A 19,552-nucleotide genomic window follows, 5' to 3' on the forward strand; every position below is an offset into this window, starting at 1 on the left:
GTAGCCTTTTTCTTTTTTCGTTTTGAATTATTTATTTTAAAGACATTTCAAGCTTTGTGTATTTGGTGTATTTGTCATGTCTGTGTGAGGCATACACTGAGTTTCGTTAAAGGGTTAGTTCACCCAAAAATGAAAATAATGTCATTAATGACTCACCCTCATGTCGTTCTAAGCCCGTAAGACCTCCGTTCATCTTCGGAACACAGTTTAAGATATTTTAGATTTAGTCCGAGAGCTTTCTGTCCGTCCATTGAAACTGTATATACTGTATACTGTCCATGTCCATAAAGGTAAAAAAAACATCATCAAAGTAGTCCATGTGACATCAGTGGGTTAGTTAGAAGTTTTTTAAGCATCGAAAATACTTTTTGGTCCAAAAATAACACAAAATAAGACTTTATTCAGCATTGTATTCTCTCCCGGGTCTGTTGTCAATCTGCGTTCAGGACTCCGCAGTGACGCTGCTGACGTAAGACGCCGATTACGTGTTATCTGGTGCGCCCGAGCTTCGTTTACAGTCTGAGGGAGACGCACGCTATATTCAAGCTATTCTACATTGTTTGCGTGGATATCATTTTTTTAATGGTGCGTAAATGTGCATGTCGCGGATGAGACACTTTTACAGCGTGCGTTTCCCTCAGTCTATAAATGAAGCTCGGGCGCACCAGATAACACGTCATCAGCGTCTTACGCCATCAGCGTAACTGTGAAGGATTGACAACAGACCCGGGAGAGAATACAATGCTGAATAAAGTCTTATTTTGTGTTATTTTTGGACCAAAAAGTATTTTCGATGCTTCAAAATTTCTAACTAACCCACTGATGTCACATGGACTACTTTGATGATGTTTTTTTTACCTTTATGGACATGGACAGTATACTGTATATACAGTTTCAATGGACAGACAGAAAGCTCTCGGACTAAATCTAAAATATCTTAAACTGTGTTCCGAAGATGAACGGAGGTCTTACGGGCTTAGAACGACATGAGGGTGAGTCATTAATGACATTATTTTCATTTTTGGGTGAACTAACCCTTTAAGTTAGGATGTGCTCTAGGTCACGTGCGCAAGTGAGCGCGCGGGCGCCTCCGTTATATTTGTTTCGTCGGCCTATTCATTAAATACAGGCAATTGGTTGATGAAAAATTGATTAAAATTAAGATACAATTTATACAAAACGAAATTCACTTTAAAGAAAGGCTTTCTATAACAACTTCAACTATCAAAATCATGTCTGACCCGCTCCATGTCTCATATTGCGCATCCAATCTTACTCGGTCGTGCTGTTCACTTTTCATAAATCAACATAAATGAAAAAAATAAATAACATTATAATATTTTAACAAATATGAAACGCGCTTTTTTAATGGCTACAACAGTATAGTAGGCCTACATAGCCTACTCTCTATTTGTACACATTTCTGCACATTAATTTAATGCACACACAAGTTGAAAGGCATTTGTTCAAAAAAAAGTTCACGGATAATTGTGCGTGCATTTATTAGCCTAATCATTATGATACTAAAATCCTAACAAATAGGCTATGTACAAAAAATCAGATGAGCCCATAATATGAACGGTTAAGCATTTTCCTCCCATAGAAAACCATTAGGCTAAAAGAACGCTTAATGTGGCTTAATGCAGATTAGAATGTCCCCTTATTTATGTCGAAATAACGAGATATCGATACTAGGCTACTGTGTCCACCGTGGTCTCCTTTTTGATCAGCGGAAACGATTTTTGCTTGTTTTGGGATCTGACTGTCCAGCGTATTTGAAAAAGTTAAGCAAACTTTCCTGTCTTTTTGACATTTTTCCCCTGAGTGAAACGATCGAGGCTAAAAGCAATCTCAACTCGTACAACAAGCGCGCAAGTCATGTGTCACAAATATTGAACACTACACAAACAGTCTTTTTTTAATTTAGGCAATTAATTTTAGTGACACAGGAGGTGCCGGATCCAATAAAAAAGGTTCCGGATCCAATGTCGGAGGTGACGGAACATGTTCCGGCTCAAATTAAGCCCTGGTCACGAGTATCACATATTGCCGCAGTAGCATCCTCTACCCCAGATACGGCTCTGACAAGGATTGCAAACACTGGTCTCCTACCACCACCTATACATCTTGAGAACAGATTTGAAGTATTAATGAATGTAAATGAGGAATCCCCAAACGTGATGAATGTGATCGAACACAGACTGAATAAGCCAGTAGCTAACACTGATGCTAACTTGCGCTCAAGGTCGAGCAGACAGCGGCACACAGCTCAGAGAGCAGCCGAGCACACGACTCTGATAGTGGGTGACTCCATTATCAGAAACACTAGTAGCAGGAATACAACTACGTGCTGCCTTCCACAAGCAACCATTTCTGATGTAAACAGGGAACTTGAGAACATTCTGATGAAACATAAGACTGCAAATCGACTCATCATTCATGTGGGGAAAAATGATATTCATAAAGAGCAGTCAAAACTCCTCAAGAAGAATTTCAATGAACTTTTTGAAACACTTAAAAGATTGAAAGTACAAACATTCATCAGTGGACCACTCCCAGCAAGAGGAACAAACAGGTTTTCACGGTTGCTTGGGCTTAATACATGGCTCCAAAAAACCTGCAATATAAAAGGAGTGAACTTCATTGACAACTTCAATCTTTTCTGGAGTCAGAGGCAAACTGTTCCAACAGGACGGCCACCCAAACAAACTTGGTTCAAGAGTGCTAAAGGACAATATCTACTTCTCCCTCAATCATCCTTCTGCAGTGTGTGCCAATCCATTCAACCTGAATGGCACACACACACCTGGACACAGTACGAATGACCACAGGACTTCAATCCAGCACCTGAATGGACATGCGGTTGACACGTCACACAAGGACAATGATAACACCACTCAGCCACAACAACTTCTGCTCATGGCTGAGCCCTGCCCACAGAGCTCACCACAGACAGACTGTGACATACTAGAACTGTTTCAAGATTCAACACCCAAGGACGACTTCCTGGAAAACAGCCAGGGAAACCAGGTCAGCATATTACAGCCTCCGATAACACCAGAACAACATCAGCCCCTCTCACCAGACACGCTATCTCTATCTCCACCATCTCCACTTCTGGGCTTCTCAGAGAAAATGGAAAAACTGGTGTACGCTGGAACCAAACTATCCCACTCTTTTGCAAGCCCCCAGATATTAACCAAAACACGGCAGGCCTCACAACCACCAAAGCCTGAGGGCCCCGCTCGCCCTCCCCCTCCTCCTGCAAGAGTTCTTTGGTCTCTGCCACAATGACAGGGGTCACACCCTCCTCCTTCTGCTCGAGGTGAACCAAAAACAACTGATACCAGCTCTCATTGATATGTGCCGGGTCCCCGCTATGATAACAGTTACTTTCTTAAATGTTTACAGAACAAGCGGGAACCCTGTGTGCCTGTATCTTTCTCTATTGCTGTTCGATTACATGATAGAAAGTCTAAGGCCTTCAAAAGCCATACAGCAAACCCATCTAATCTGGTGCCTATTACACGCCAAACTAAGACTGCTGCGCGGACAAAAAGTAAGACTGTTAAGTTAGCACTTTTAAACATCTGCTCACTTAAAAATAAATCACTTCTAGTCAATGACTTAATAACCGCATACAACCTGGATTTTATGTTTCTAAATGAAACTTGGCTAGAAGATAACTGCAGTGCAACTGTCCTCAATGAAACATCCCCTCCTAACTTTACTTTTATGAGTGTCTGCAGAGCGGGTAGGAGAGGTGGGGGAGTAGCTTCTCTTTTTAAAGATGTCTATCCATGTAAGCAAATATCATTTGGTAATTACCCGTCTTTCGAATATCTGGGTATTGTGTTAAAAGGTGCTCCACGCATTTTATTTATTATTGTTTATAGGCCTCCAAAATACTCTTCAGCCTTTACTTTACAGAACTGTTATCAACCATTTCCTCAGAGTTTGACTGTTTTGCTATTGCTGGAGATTTTAACATTCACATGGATAATGCAGAAAACAATATGGCAAAAGAAATCAAAACTGTTTTAAAAACTTTTGATCTGACTCAGCATGTACATGGACCGACACACAATCGTGGACACACTCTAGATTTACTTATCAGTAAGGGTCTAAACATTTCATCGATTGTTATTAAGGATGTAGCACTGTCTGATCATTTCTGTATTTTCTTTGATATATTGATCTCTCCTGCCATTGAAGCTAGATCTGTGTCTGTCAAGAAGAGATGCTTAAATGAGAACACTAGAGTACTATTTATGAAGGCTATATCTTTAACACCAAGCATATCTGCTGACTCTGTTGATTCTCTCCTTGATTCGTTTAACTCAAAAGTTAAAAGTGTAATTGATGATATTGCTCCTGTGAAAGTCAGGAAGAGTGGTAGACAAAAGGCACCTTGGAGAAACTCAACAGCAGTGCAAAATATGAAAAGACAATGCAGAAAAGCAGAGCGCATGTGGCGGAAGACAAAACTTGTAGTCCATTATAACATCTACAAAGACACCATCCATGCTTTCAATATGGAACTAGGCAAAGCTAGACAGACTTTCTTCTCAAATATTATAAACAGCAACTTAAACAACACACGCACTCTTTTTGCTACTGTAGAGAGATTAACAAACCCCCCGAGCCAGATTCCCAGTGAAATGCTCTCAGACAGCAAGTGCAGTGAGTTTGCTTCTTTCTTCTCTGAGAAAATCAATAATATCAGAAAGGTGATCAGCACATCCTTGAGTTGCACTGGGGTCAGGCAGATCAGACCACAACCTGAGAAAGTAGTAACTATGTCTGATTTCAAAGAAATTGATGGCAAAATTTTAGAAGAAACCGTACACCACCTTAAAACATCAACCTGCGCCCTTGACGCTCTTCCCACATCTTTCTTCAAAAGTGTGTTAAACAGCTTAGAAGCATTTCTCCTAGAAGTGGTAAATGCCTCACTTCTCTCTGGAAGTTTTCCAAACTCCCTGAAAACTGCAGTTGTCAAACCCCTCCTGAAAAAGAGCAATCTGGATAAGACTATATTAAGCCGATCTCAAATCTTCCTTTCATTGGCAAGATCATTGAAAAAGTTGTTTTCAATCAGCTGAACAAATTCTTAAGCTCGAACGGATACTTTGACAATTTTCAATCTGGTTTCCGATCGCATCACAGCACAGAGACAGCGCTCATAAAGATAATTAACGATATTCGCTTAAACACTGATACAGGCAAATTATCAGTGCTGGTACTACTCGACCTCAGTGCTGCTTTTGACACTGTTGATCACAACATACTTCTTGACAGGCTGGAAAACTGGGTGGGGCTTTCTGGGATAGTCCTAAAATGGTTGAGGTCATACTTAGAAGCGAGAGATTATTATGTGAGTATAGGAGACCATAAGTCTGAGTGGACATCCATGACATGCGGAGTTCCTCAAGGCTCAATTCTTGCGCCACTCCTATTCAACCTGTACATGCTTCCAATGAGCCAAATAATGAGAAAGAACCAAATCTCTTACCACAGCTATGCAGACGACACACAGATCTACTTAGCCCTATCGCCTAACGATTACAGCCCCATTGACTCCCTGTTCCAATGCATTGATGAAGTAAACAGTTGGATGTGCCAAAACTTTCTTCAATTAAACAAAGACAAAACTGAAGTCATTGTGTTTGGAAACAAAGATGAAGTTCTCAAGGTGAATGCATACCTTCACTCTAGAGGTCAAACAACTAAAAATAAAGTCAGGAATCTTGGGGTGTCTTTAGAGTCAGACCTTAGCTTCAGTAGTCATGTCAAAGCAATAACTAAATCAGCATACTATCATCTAAAAAATATTGCAAGAATTAGATGCTTAGTTTCCAGTCAGGACTTAGAAAAACTTGTGCATGCTTTCATCACCAGCAGGACTCCTTACTGGCCTTCCCAAAAAGACCTTAAGACAGTTGCAGCTCGTACAGAACGCTGCTGCCAGGCTTCTGAGCAGAACCAGAGAATTTGATCACATCACACCAGTCCTCAGGTCTTTACACTGGCTTCCAGTCACATTTAGGATTGATTTTAAAGTATTATTACTGGTATATAAATCATTTAATGGCCTAGGACCTCAATACATTTGCAGATATGCTCACTGAATATAAACCCAACAGATCACTCAGATCATTAGGATCACATCAACTAGAAATACCAAGAGTTCACTCAATGCAAGGAGAGTCCGCTTTTAGCTATTATGCCAGCCGCAGCTGGAACCAGCTTCCAGAAGAGATCAGGTGTGCTCCTACAGTAGCCACATTCAAATCCAGACTCAAAACACATCTGTTTAGCTTTGCATTTACTGAATGAGCATTGTAGAACAGTATTTGAATGACGATATTAAAGTTTTCGTCTGAGAAAGAACTAAGTAAGAAGATTGAAAGAGAAAAGAAAGTTGATAGATGGAAGTCGTAAGTCGTAAGAAGATTGAAAGAGAAAAGAAAGTTGATACATGTAAGTCGTAAGAAGAAAGATACCGGTTGATGTAATTTATGTCCGACTGTTTGCACTATATTTTATTATTTTATTTTCCAAACTGTGATTCAGGAAGATTTTATTAATTTTTAGGGCTGTCTGATTGGAAGAGATTTTGAAGGGGAACGGGAGAGCTTCACTCCGACGAGGCGAGTGAAGATTAGCTATACTATGGAGAGTATAGAGGTTCGCTGTTTGTTTTAAACAGCAAAAGTGAAACGTGCTCTGTGGGGGCCCCGCTGGGCAATACTGGTGTAAGACACCACCCCAGCAGAGGACGTCCCTGGATTGTAGGTCCAGTGGCACCGCAAACCTGCTCAATCACTTGCATCTCAGATAGGGGTGATTATTAATGATCAGGGCTGTCTGATTGGAAGAGATTTTGAAGGGGAACGGGAGAGCTTCACTCCGACGAGGCGAGTGAAGATTATCTATACTACGGAGAGTATAGAGGTTCGCCTTTTTGTTTAAAACAGCAAAAGTGAAACGTGCTCTGTGGGGGACACCACCCCAGCAGAGGACATCCCTGGATTGTAGGTCCAGTGGCACCGCAAACCTGCTCAATCACTTCCATCTCAGATAGGGTTTTAATTATTCTTATTTCTTTTGATTATTTTAATTTCTTCTATGTAAAGCACTTTGAATTACCACTGCTTAGCTTTGCATTTACTGAATGAGCACTGTGCCACTGTTCGTCCGACTGTTTGCACTGTATTTTATTTTCTAAACTGTTTTAATTATTCTTATTTCTTTTATTATTTATGTAATTATTTCAATTTATTCTATGTAAAGCACTTTGAATTACCACTGTGTATGAAATGTGCTATATAAATAAACTTGCCTTGCCTTGCCTTTCCTAGCACACAAGCTGTAATAGCCGAAAAAAGAAGGTATGACCGCAACAACAACTCCAAAAACTCACTGTAATAAAGCCTACTACTTACCCAGCTGGCTCGTCGTTTTGAGTTCGCAGAGTCACAGGATGTTTCCTTTTAAGATGCTCGTTCATAGCAGTTGTGCTGCCATGGTATGACATTTCCGCTTTGCATAGTGAACAAAGCACCTCTCTGTTCAGCTGTAATTTAAAGTATTCCCATACTTTGGATGATCGTGGTCTGGCTTTATGTGATAGATTGTCATTTTCACCATGAGCTGGAGCAGAAGCCGCCATTACTCACTCGATATTTAAACGTAAATAATGAATGTGACTCGTCGACGCATTTCATGTGTGTCGACGTATTTTCATAGTCGACGTAATCGATGACGTCGACGCGTCGTTGCGGCCCTATGGTATTCCAATGTATAAAAAAGCTTTCATTAGATTCCTCCGTCCTCATTTTCTTTCCTTGCAGCCTTCCCCCGCGTCCTCCAGGGGGTGGAGCTGAGACGCGAGGAAAGGAAGCGAGGAAAGGAAACGAGGATGCACAAATAAGAATTGAGAAGCACCCCGTGTATCCCCGGAACCGGCGTTGTGTTACACCGGAAGTGCTCCCCACGGAAACGCGGGCTCCATTTCGGGTTCCTCCCTGTTCGAAATTCGTCACCCGTGACACATGCATCTCCACATTATGGTAAGAGGCGTGACCTTTCCGGGCAACGTGCGCTAAGCTGCTGTTGAATCACAACAAAGGAACCGCTGGCACAATCAGAACTCGTTACGTATTTCTGAAGGAGGGACTTCATAGAACCAATGTTGTTTTCGTCAACGATGACGATAACGCAATTATTTCGTTGACACACCTTTTTTATGACGATAACGTTACGATGACTAGCTAAAAATGGCTCTAAGGTGACTAAAACATGACGAGATGGTTTCGAGTTTTGATTATAATGATTATAAGTCTGACGTTCACAATGCATTTAATTTCTGCCCATTTTGCGTGAAATCGGTCTGTTTTGAGCTAAAAAAGTATCACCAATTTCTAATCGTTGTTTTGGGTACGCCCACCCTGCCCCACTCTGCTGCCGCGCACCAGATTCCACACAACAACAACACACCTGCGGCTAGTTACTCGCCAAACATCTTCTAATGACCATGGCGGCGACGCCAATAAACGGGCTTGGTGGTTGGAAACGACGAGATGATTTATGGACATACTTTCAGTATAATCCATCAGAAAGAAAAATGGAATGCATAGTATTGGGAGACGAAGGTAAATGGGGCCACAAACTAGTTGGGAAGAATACCACCAACCTCAAGCAGCACCTGATGGCTCATCACGCTTATATATTTTCGAAGGTAAGTTAACTAACAAGTCACGCTGTTAACATATCATATACATTCAATTTTATTATTATTTCACGGTAAGCTTAAGGTTTTACATCTACTGGCGCAAATTTGCTGCTAACTTCAGGCTAATATTAGCTTGGTTGCGCTAACGTCAATAGCGTATGTTTGTGTCAGTTTTATTTGTTGAACATGCAGGGATTTTGGCCGGGTAGGAAGAGTAGATCGTCATTATGTTAAACCATATTTGATTTCAGTGACAGTCTGAAATGTGGAGGGAAAATTTGCTTTTCAGACCGGTTGCTGTTCCCCATGTGTTTAACCTAGGGCTGGGCGATATGGCCAAAAAAAATCACAATTTTTTTTTTTATATCAGTCGATATCGATAATTATCACGATAAATGTCAAATCTTTATTTCTTTCAAGTTTAAAGGCAGATTTTCTCCTTAGTAAAAGTTGTAGAAACCAGAGCGTTAATTGTGGTTTTAAACTACTTTATTGTCAGAACATATCATGACAAACACTTGCCAAACAGGGTGGTCCCCTGTTCTCACAAATCTGAGGTAGAACATTCAAACATTTGTAATTTTTCCTTAACAAAATTAATATCTTAATAGGAAAAATGATTTCTTAGTTTCTGCATGTGCTAATTTTCATTTGGTAAAATACTTATGGCTGTTTTTATTAAAATTATTTGTATCTTACTTTACTGCAACTATCTGTTTCTGCTTCTTAATCAAATTTATAGTGTGTGATTTATAAAATACCTTATATCCTACATCACATATTTTGATTTTGGACGTCTGGTCACTTTATATCTTATATCAGAATATTATATTACTGTTAAGCCTACTATGAATATTAAAATACACCGAACCATGTGTCCTGTATCATAGCTACATGTTTTACCTTTGCAGAAAAAAACCCAGCGTGAAAATCAGTTCGGTATTCAGTGTAATTAAATGCGCTGACAGCTCATTCCACCTGCCATACAGATTACACTGAGTGGAGCGGGTGACCGGTCTAAGATGGCGGCCCCACGGCTCGACCGTGCCAGTAGGCAGTATCGGTCGATAGGGCTGTGGCGACAGTTTTTTTTGTAACAGCTGGAGTTATATGTTCTTTGTTGCCATAGTTGCCAGACGGATCGGTGCAGCTTCCGCAGTAATGGGGTCGATGTACCGGTCTGTCGTGGTGAAGAAAGCCGCAAGGCGAAGCTCTCGATTTACCGGTCAATCTACGTTCCTACTCTCACCTATGGTCATGAGCTTTGGGTCATGACCGAAAGGACAAGATCCCGGATACAGGCGGACGAAATGAGCTTTCTCCGCAGGGTGGCTGGGCGATCCCTTAGAGATAGGGTGAGGAGCTCGGCCACTCGGGAGGAGCTCAGAGTAAAGCCGCTGCTCCTCCACATCGAGAGGGGTCAGCTGAGGTGGCACGGGCATCTGTTCCGGATGCCTCCTGAACGCCTTCCTGGGAAGGTGTTCCGGGCACGTCCCACCGGGAGGAGACCCCGGGGAAGACCTAGGACACGCTGGAGGGACTATGTCTTCCGGCTGGCCTGGGAACGCCTCGGTGTCCACCCGGAAGAGCTGGAGGAAGTGTCTAGGGAGAGGGAAGTCTGGGCATCTCTGCTTAGACTGCTGCCCCCGCGACCCGGCCCCGGATAAGCGGAAGAAGATGGATGGATAGATGGATGTTGCCATAGTGTATTTGCTTTTAGTAATGTGTGTTACATGTTTGATAGTAAATACCTTTTAGTTTTCTAAACGTAATGTGTTGAAACATGATGATCTGCATAATATATATATATATATATATATATATATACTATTATTACTATTACTACTATAATATACAGTATACACATTTGATTGTTTTGTATTCACATTACATGACTTTTACAGATGTACTTTGTATAGAGAGTAATTGTCTTCCCCTTATCCAGATCCCAGTGACCAGAACTCCTATACAGAAATATGGTTGTCCAAATAACGACAGGGCACAGACATCTATCGAAACAGCCTTCGCCGCAGGATCCAAATACAAGTCAAACTCTGTGGAACAACGTGTCAAAGAACATCGCTCGCTCTTTGGATTAGACGCACTGGTCTACCTGCTTGCACAGTTGAGGATGAAGATTTCATCCACATGATGGAGACCTTTGATAAAAGGATGACCATACCCAAAAGAACAAAAATAAACAACTTAGTTGACAAGATTTATGATGATGAAAAACTAAAGTACAAAGAGCGGCTTGCCAGAGCATGTAAAATAACAATTGGGCTGGACATATGGACCAAAAAAGGACTTACAGCTTCATTTCTGGCAATTAGTGCATGTTTTTTTTGCACTACAAAAAAACAAAGCACAGCACATATTGTTGAGACTTGATCAGATCGCACACCCACACACGGCAGAGTGTATAAAACATTGTGTTGACCGATGCATGGAGGACCGGGGAATACCACAACACAAAATTCTAACAGTCATAACTGACAACGGAAGCAACATGATTGCAGCATTCAAGCCTAATGAACCGGATGAGCCCACTAGCTCCAACTCCGAGGATGAATCCATCGAGACGAGTGATCCTGAAGATTCTGAGGTGGCTGTTAGAGAACACCAGAGGTAAATTACTTCAGTTTGCTGTTACTTTTCAGTATGTCAGTCACTCTTGAGTTATGCTTATACGTTATAGTCACTTTTTTTAGCAATTGTTCATGGCAATTTTATTGAATGTCCTTAAAACTATTTATTTTTCTCTGTATTTTTGTCTCTTCTAGGTTTGGAGCCATAGATGTGAGTAGGACCCCCTGTGTTGTACACACTCTACAACTTGTGGTGAACATGATCCAAAAAGTGTCAACCGACTGCTGAGCAAGTTAGAGGTCTTGTTAAGCTCTGCTGCAAGTCATCGGTGGCAACTGAGCGACTGCTGCAGCTGGGTCAACTAACCCTGGTCAAAGACTGCCCTACTAGATGGTCCAGCACATATCAGATGATATCACGACTTCTCCAAATCAAGGACTCAGTAGTTCAGGTTGCGGATGGGATGAGCTGGGACTATTTACTGTCAAGTGAGTGGCATAAGCTGTCTGCTCTCAAAGATTTACTCATCCCCTTCGCTGAGCATACCCAGTGACTCCAGAGTGACACACAGTCATTATCCCTTGTGGTGCCTGCCCTTCTGGACCTGCAGGGTCACCTGTCTGAGTTCCCCCATGCCCAGGGATCTAGCTTTAACCCTCTGGGGACCAAAAACGCGCCGGCACGTTTTCCTCGGTTTTTTTCACATAGCAGCAAAATAGACTTAAAATACTCCCGTCATTTTTTGTCATACAGGCTTAAGAAATATGAAAAAATAAACTGTTAAATGTCTTCTTATTTCTGGGTTCACTTAAAATCGAAATAAAACATTGTGCTTTTGTAAAATAAAGAAAGTAAACAGGGTGTGCTTTCTACCTCTCCGTCTCCGTGAACTTTTTTTCAAGTGCACATCTGTAAACTTAAACAAAACTCAGCAAATACTAATCACTCAGACATGAGCTATATATCTCTATAATCGTATACGTGTGTAGTTTTAAATGATCTAATTCAAAACTAAAACAAATATTCTCTGTTTATGCAATCTATATAAAAAGAGCGAGAGATCAGCCGTTCTCATTATCGTTCTGGCAGCTCATTACTCTGCTAATGTGACACACCCATGGAGAGCGCGCGCTATTCAAACAGATTATCTGAAGCAACACATGCAAACCAGTCAACGCCCACAACAGCTGGATAACACACTCGCTGTGAGGAATAATAATATCGTGATAATCCTGGAAATTTTACCTCAAACGTGCTGGAGTAGCCTAACAACGGATCCAGCTGCAGATCAGTGAGTGCTTTGTTCTAATCGCGATATGAAATGGTGTCTGTAAACCACAAAAGACTGATTAAATTTGAATCGCGTTTCTGTGTTTGAATGAATGCACGGCGCATATGCATGCTGTTGTTTACTACAGCTCGCGCGTGTCTGTGTGTGAATGAAACTATCTATATTGCCTACTGAGATGAGTAAAAATCGACTGAATACGTTAAAATGTCTTTGTATAAGCAACATATTAAACTGCAAATTAACATTTATGCCCTAATATATATTATAAAAGACGATATGTTACAGACGAAATATGAAAGACAACATTTCGTTTTGGATAGATTATGTTAAAATTAGGGCTGTCAATCGATTAAATTTTTTAATCGCGATTAATCGCATGCTTGCCTTGAGTTAACTCGCGATTAATCACACATTTTTTATTTGTTCTAAATGTACCTTAAATGAATACTTTTCAAGTTTGTATAATACTCTAATCATTATGGGCATGGATAAATATGGATGCTTTATGCAAATGTGCGTTTATTATTGAAACCATAGTCAACATAGAGCATGAAGACGAGACATGTTTCAAAGGTCATAGATGTTTTTCAAAGAACTTGTTCATGTCTATTAGACACATGAAGAAAGAATAAAGAAATACCAGGTTCCCATTACTTCTCTTTCTTTGCACTGAGCAATTTACTAAAACAAACATGTTTAGATGTTTGCATGGCAGGGCAGCTCTTCTGAAAATGCTAAATGTAAATGTATTATTTATTATTACATTAGTTTGTCTCTCTCTGTGCCCATTTTGATGAAGCTAAATTCTCAATAAAACTGTTTTCATTGGTATATTTTACTGTTTCTGTTGTCAAACAACGGAATGAATATGAAATAGTGACTGAAACGCGACCCATTAAACATAACCAGCTCTCCCTTCCAAGATGTTAATCTGCACAACAAACCTCATAATCGAGCCGTCGTCTGATGAAATCAAATACACATAAGATAAAGACAATATCTCTGTTGTGATTTCTGCTATAAGTGCATGTAAAATAGAGAAGCAACATAATATCTGTGTTTAACTGAATTAAAGCGCTGCTCCTCTCTACCGCGCGAGACGTAGAGCGAGAGAGAGAGAGAGAGAGAGAGAGAGAGGTGCGCGCGTGCTGGGAGAGTAGCCTACCGGCGATTCTCAGAAACTAAAGGTTTGGGCGCTTTATTGAAGAGAAAAAAAATCGCTAAAGGGGTCTGCAATGTCGCTAAGTTGGCAACACTGTGTATCTCCATTTCTCCAACTAGGGTTGGGTCACGGGTCAAACTGAAAATATGCGCTGCGTTAATCGCGCGTTAAAAAAATTAGTGCCGTTAATAGGATGTTGCGTTAACGCCTAATTAACGCGTTAACTTTGACAGCCCTAGTTAAAATATGTTAACTTATGTCCTCAGTTGTATTGTAAATGTAATGCAGTACTGTTCTATATCGTGAATTAACCACAAGGGGGCACTAAAGTACTTGCTGTAAAGAACGCGTTTGGATTATAGTTTGTCCTATTAGTTTTGCCATACTGAGAAACTGAAGGCTGTCAGTCAGACCGTGAGAATGATGCGTCTGCTGCCGCTCACTATAAAATATGCTGAGAAACGGCTATTCATCTCATCTCATCTGTTCTTCTGAATGCAACGCTAGCTCCAATATAAAATCATAACTCAACAGGTTATGGGCCCAGGAGTCGTTCGGAAGATAAGTTTGTTGTTTTCCACCGTTTAGAAAGTCGCAACGGACCGCGTGGTAACGGAATAACTGGAAAGAGAATAAGAACATGGAGGACGTACAGATCGCCTCGACTGACGTTCGACGGAGATGAGACTAAGTATGAGCTTTGGGAAACCAAAATGTTGGGACATTTTCATTTGTCAGGGCTAAAGGACACGGTGCTGAAAGAACCGGTGTCAGAAGCCGAGATAGCAGCAGACGCAAAGAAAAACGCGGACGCGTATGCAGAGTTGATTTTACTGCTAGATGACAAAAGTCAATCATTAGTTATGAGAGATGCGTCCAATAATGGAAGAAAAGCTCTGGAAATATTGAGAGCGTATTATGCAGGGAAGGGAAAGCCCCGTATAATCAACTTGTACACCACATTGACATCGCTTCAGAAGGCAAATGATGAAAGTGTAATGGACTATATCATCAGAGCAGAAACCGCCATCACAGCACTGCGCAACGCGGGTGAAACGTTAGGAGACGGACTGCTAGTTGCTATGGTCTTAAAAGGATTGCCTGAGAGTTTTAAGCCATTTGCAATACATGTGGCACATGCAGACGATAAAATCACGTTTGCAGAATTGAAGAGACGGAAAAGATCAATGCAGCTGAGTCGAGCGACAGGGTGATGAAAACTCAAGGGAAACCCGGACGGTGGCCCAAGACGTGCGCACGTGGCTGGGTAAAGGACGACACAGAGTTGGTGTGTTTCAAGTGTGGCACCAAAGGCCACAGAGCGAAAGGATGTCGTCAGAAAACTTGGTGTAGTATCTGTAGAAGTGACACACACAAAGACGCCACGTGTAGACGTAAGGACAAGGAGAACAAGAGCAAAAAGGACGGTGTGAGTAAAGCCTCAGAAGACGCCGAGGACTACGTGTTCAAGTTGAGAGACGGAGAGACCGTTATCCAGCGGTCATGCAGCATCCAGGAGAGGGGTCTGATGGTGGACACGGGGGCTACCTCTCATATCATCACGGACATAACCATGTTCAAGAGCTTCGACTGTGTTTTCAGGCCAGAAACGCACAGTGTCGAGCTGGCAGACGGCACCCGGGTGCAGCGGGATCGCTCAACGGAGGGGAAATGCTGAGATTTACCTCATCGACAGCAGAGGACAGCGACGCAAGGTGGTGCTGAAAGACGCTTTGTTTGTACCATCGTACCCCCAAAGTATCTTCTCAGTGAAGGCAGCGACCACCAGTGGGGCTACGGTTGTCTTTAAAGAAGATAAAGACGCCCTAATAACCAGGGACGGTACTAGGTTTAACATTCATGTATATGGCAGGTTGTATTTTCTGCACACTGAAGTTGAGTCTAATGATAAGTGTAATGCATGTTACGACATACAGACATGGCACGAGATATTGGGCCACTGTAACTTTGACGATGTTCTTAAGTTGCAGAGCGTTGTTGAAGGTATGCAGATCAAGGGCAAAACCGGCAGACCAGAACAAGAGTGTAAGGTGTGTATTCAGGGAAAATTTGCCCAAACCAGAAATAGGGACCCTGATACCAGAGCAAAAACTCCCTTACAGATGGTACACACAGACCTCGCAGGTCCAGTAGCCACAGAGTCAATAGATGGTTACAAATATGTGCAGTCATTCACTGATGATTACTCAAGCGCAGTATTTGTATATTTTCTAAAGAAGAAAAGTGAAAAGTTTCTAGCCGATGTATCCCCTTACGGGAAAGTGAAATGTATCAGATCCGACAACGGAACAGAGTTTACGTGTGGTGACTTTCAAGCGCTGTTGAGGAAAAACAATATCAGACATGAAACGTCAGCTCCGTATTCCCCACACCAAAACGGAACGGCAGAGAGGGGTTGGCGTACATTTTAGTTGAAAAAGCAGCTATGGCCCTACGCAGTACAAACAGCAGCAATGGTACGCAACAGATGTTTTAACAGACGTACTGGCCAGACTCCTTATGAGTTGTTGACAGACAAGAAGCCTAATGTGTCTAAGATGCAAAAGTTCGGTTCTGTATGCTACACTTACAAACAGGAAAAAGGAAAACTGGATTCCAGATGTGATCAGGGGCGTTTCGTAGGTTACGATAAAAACAGCCCGGCTTATATAGTGTATTACCCAGATACAAACAAAGTTCAAAAACACAGGCTAGTAAAGTTTGTGAGCAAGGTGGCTGTGGAAAAACAGACTCAGACAGGTGAACCAGACCCAAGCGACGACGATGACAATGTAAGACCCATGACTAATGAGACCACACAGAGTAGGACTACCGAAAACACTCCAGAGCCAAGTCTACGGAGTAGAAGTACTTATAGTGTTGGTCCAGAGGCAGAAACAAGGTCTAGTGACCATAATCAAACACAAAAGAGTGAGACGAGTGGTGAACCTGAGAGTAGAAGATATCCAGCTAGAGAAAAAAGAACTCCGAGTTACTTAGACGACTTTGTAACTGAAGACAGTGATAGTGATGGGGTTCATATTAGAGGATGGATACCCGACCCGAGCCCGACGGGACCCGCCGGTACCCGACGGGCCGGGCCGGGTTTGGACAGATATTTAGAAATGATGTTCGGGTTCGGGTCGGGCTCGGTCACATCAGCGCGATAAGGCATTGAACATTTTAAATTTAAAACAGCTTATGTAGGTAGCCGATGTGCCTGATGCTTTCACTTGATGCAAACGTTCGTTTTTGTGATTAAAATACATGTAAAATATTACCATAACATCCGTCTTCCTTCGTGCGGACATTTGTTTATGTAGCCGTGACAACGAAACGCGTGCATAATGTGCGCGCGCCAGGTGTTAAGAGCGCTTGTTGCTCCGCGCGCTGATGCGCTTGTCCTGTTGACATTTCCGATTGCCTTCCTACAGTTGCTTAATAAAAGCGGGCTTTCCACACAAACAAACGTACAATTGTCATTAGTATGAGAAAAAAATGGGATTTTAACTGTCGGGCTCGGGTCGGGCTCGAACATAAATATCTTTGTGCCTGTCGGGCTCGGGTCGGGTTCGGTTACTGCTCTGTCGGACGCGGGCCGGGCTCGGACTGAAAAAGTCGGCCCGATCCGCACTCTAGTTCATATCACGGTAGACTACTGCTGCAGAGCAGTGTGTGGCATTCCACAAACTTATGAGGGAGCAATGGGGTCAGCTAACTCAAAAGAATGGGTAAAAGCCATGAACGAGGAAATCCAGTCCCTAAACGAGAATAAAACTTTTACCCCGACAACACTACCAGTAGGCAAGAAAACAGTGGGGGGTAGATGGGTTTACTCTATCAAGACTGATGTAGATGGAAAAGACAAATATAAAGCAAGGTTTGTAGCCAAGGGATACAGCCAGAGAATGGGAATAGACTATGGGGAGACGTTTTCACCCACGGCAGACTTGACGAGTGTTAGCGATGTGCTGCAGAAAGCAGCACAGGAGAGTTTACTCCTGCACCAAATGGACGTGAAAACAGCGTACTTGCACGCTCCCATAGACTATGAGATCTACATTAATCCACCAGAGGGTTATCAGGAGAAAGAGGGTATCGTTTACAGGCTAGAGAAATCGCTTTACGGTCTAAAACAATCTGGGCGAAATTGGAATAGAGTTTTGCACGATTGTCTAACTGAGAATGGTTTTACACAAAACCCAGCCGACCACTGTGTTTATGCCAAAGAGTCAAAAGAAGGAAAAGTGATCATAATCATATGGGTCGATGATTTGATCATTGCAGCGAGTGATAAAGAGAGACTGAAAAATGTGAAAGAGATGCTTTCAGAAAAGTTTAAAATGAAAGACCTGGGCAAACTTAAACATTTTCTGGGTATCGATTTCAGTCAGTCAGATGGGTGTGTAAAGATGTCACAAGAAAAATACATTAACAAGATATTACAGCGTTTTAATATGCAAGACTGTAGAACAAGAGAAACACCCTGTGAGCAAAAACTAGAGTATGATGCAGTAAAGATGGAAGATGTCAGGATGTACAGGGAAGCTGTGGGAAGTCTTATATATCTGACTGTTTGCACCAGACCAGATTTAAGCTTTGTGGTGAGCAGATTGTCACAATTCTTTGCTGAGCCTACAGAGGAACAGTGGGTCACTGTGAAGCATGCTCTTCGGTATCTCAAAGGCACAGCAGAGAAAGGGTTAAGTTTTAGGAGAAACGACAGTGAGAATCTAGGTTTACAGGCCTACAGTGATGCTGACTGGGCGGCTGATATCAGTGATAGACGCAGTACCACGGGATATTGTGTGAGCCTAAGTCAGAACAGTTCCCTGATCTTGTGGAAGATGAGAAAGCAGCCTACCGTTGCTCTATCCACATGCGAGGCGGAATATGGCACTGGCTTCAACCATACAAGAGTGTCTATATCTAGAGCAGTTACTGGGAGGTATAGATAACTACAAGTACACACAAACTGTAGTACATGAGGACAACCAGGGAACAATCGCTCTCGCTAAAAACCCTTTAAACAGACGAAGAAGTAAACATATTGACATAAATAAAGTTTATCAGGTCCACTGTGAATGAGGGAAAAGTGACTTTGATGTATTGTTCTACTGATAACATGATTGCTGATGTAATGACCAAACCTGTAAATAAGTTGAAATTAAAGAGGTTTGCAGGTGCTCTTTTTGGAGATTGATATGTGTATGACAGGAGTCCACATTCATTCTGTTTTATTTTTGTTGTTGTTGTTTATTTTTTACTTAAGAGTATAACAATCTGAGTACAAGTGGGGGTGTTAAAATATGTTAACTTATGTCCTCAGTTGTATTGTAAATGTAATGCAGTACTGTTCTATATCGTGAATTAACCACAAGGGGGCACTAAAGTACTTGCTGTAAAGAACGCGTTTGGATTATAGTTTGTCCTATTAGTTTTGCCATACTGAGAAACTGAAGGCTGTCAGTCAGACCGTGAGAATGATGCGTCTGCTGCCGCTCATAATAAAATATGCTGAGAAAAGGCTATTCATCTCATCTCATCTGTTCTTCTGAATGCAACGCTAGCTCCAATATAAAATCATAATTCAACAGATTATAAAGTTTTTACTGCCACGTCAAAACCTAATTTACAAGGTGCAAACAAAATCTTAAAGGTCAATATAAGCCTTCTCTTTAAATTATTTTTGTGTTTTATTAGTGACAAATTTGGGGAGAGGATAGCTACATCCAAAACTTTCTGAAAATACGAATGAGAATTAACTGCACAA

The 19,552-nt window shown here is 41.7% G+C and overlaps 1 long non-coding RNA gene across 1 annotated transcript; it reads left to right on the forward strand.

Moving 5' to 3' along the window:
* Nucleotides 1-8,579: 8,579 nt before the first annotated feature.
* Nucleotides 8,580-11,974, forward strand: LOC307001864. Its single transcript, XR_013798337.1, has 3 exons — nt 8,580-8,743; nt 10,683-11,365; nt 11,521-11,974. It is a non-coding gene; the product is annotated as an uncharacterized lncRNA (long non-coding RNA).
* Nucleotides 11,975-19,552: the final 7,578 nt, after the last annotated feature.

The sequence above is a fragment of the Phoxinus phoxinus genome, assembly GCF_949152265.1.
Source record: "Phoxinus phoxinus genome assembly, chromosome: 7".
Classification (NCBI taxonomy): Eukaryota; Metazoa; Chordata; class Actinopteri; order Cypriniformes; family Leuciscidae; genus Phoxinus; species Phoxinus phoxinus.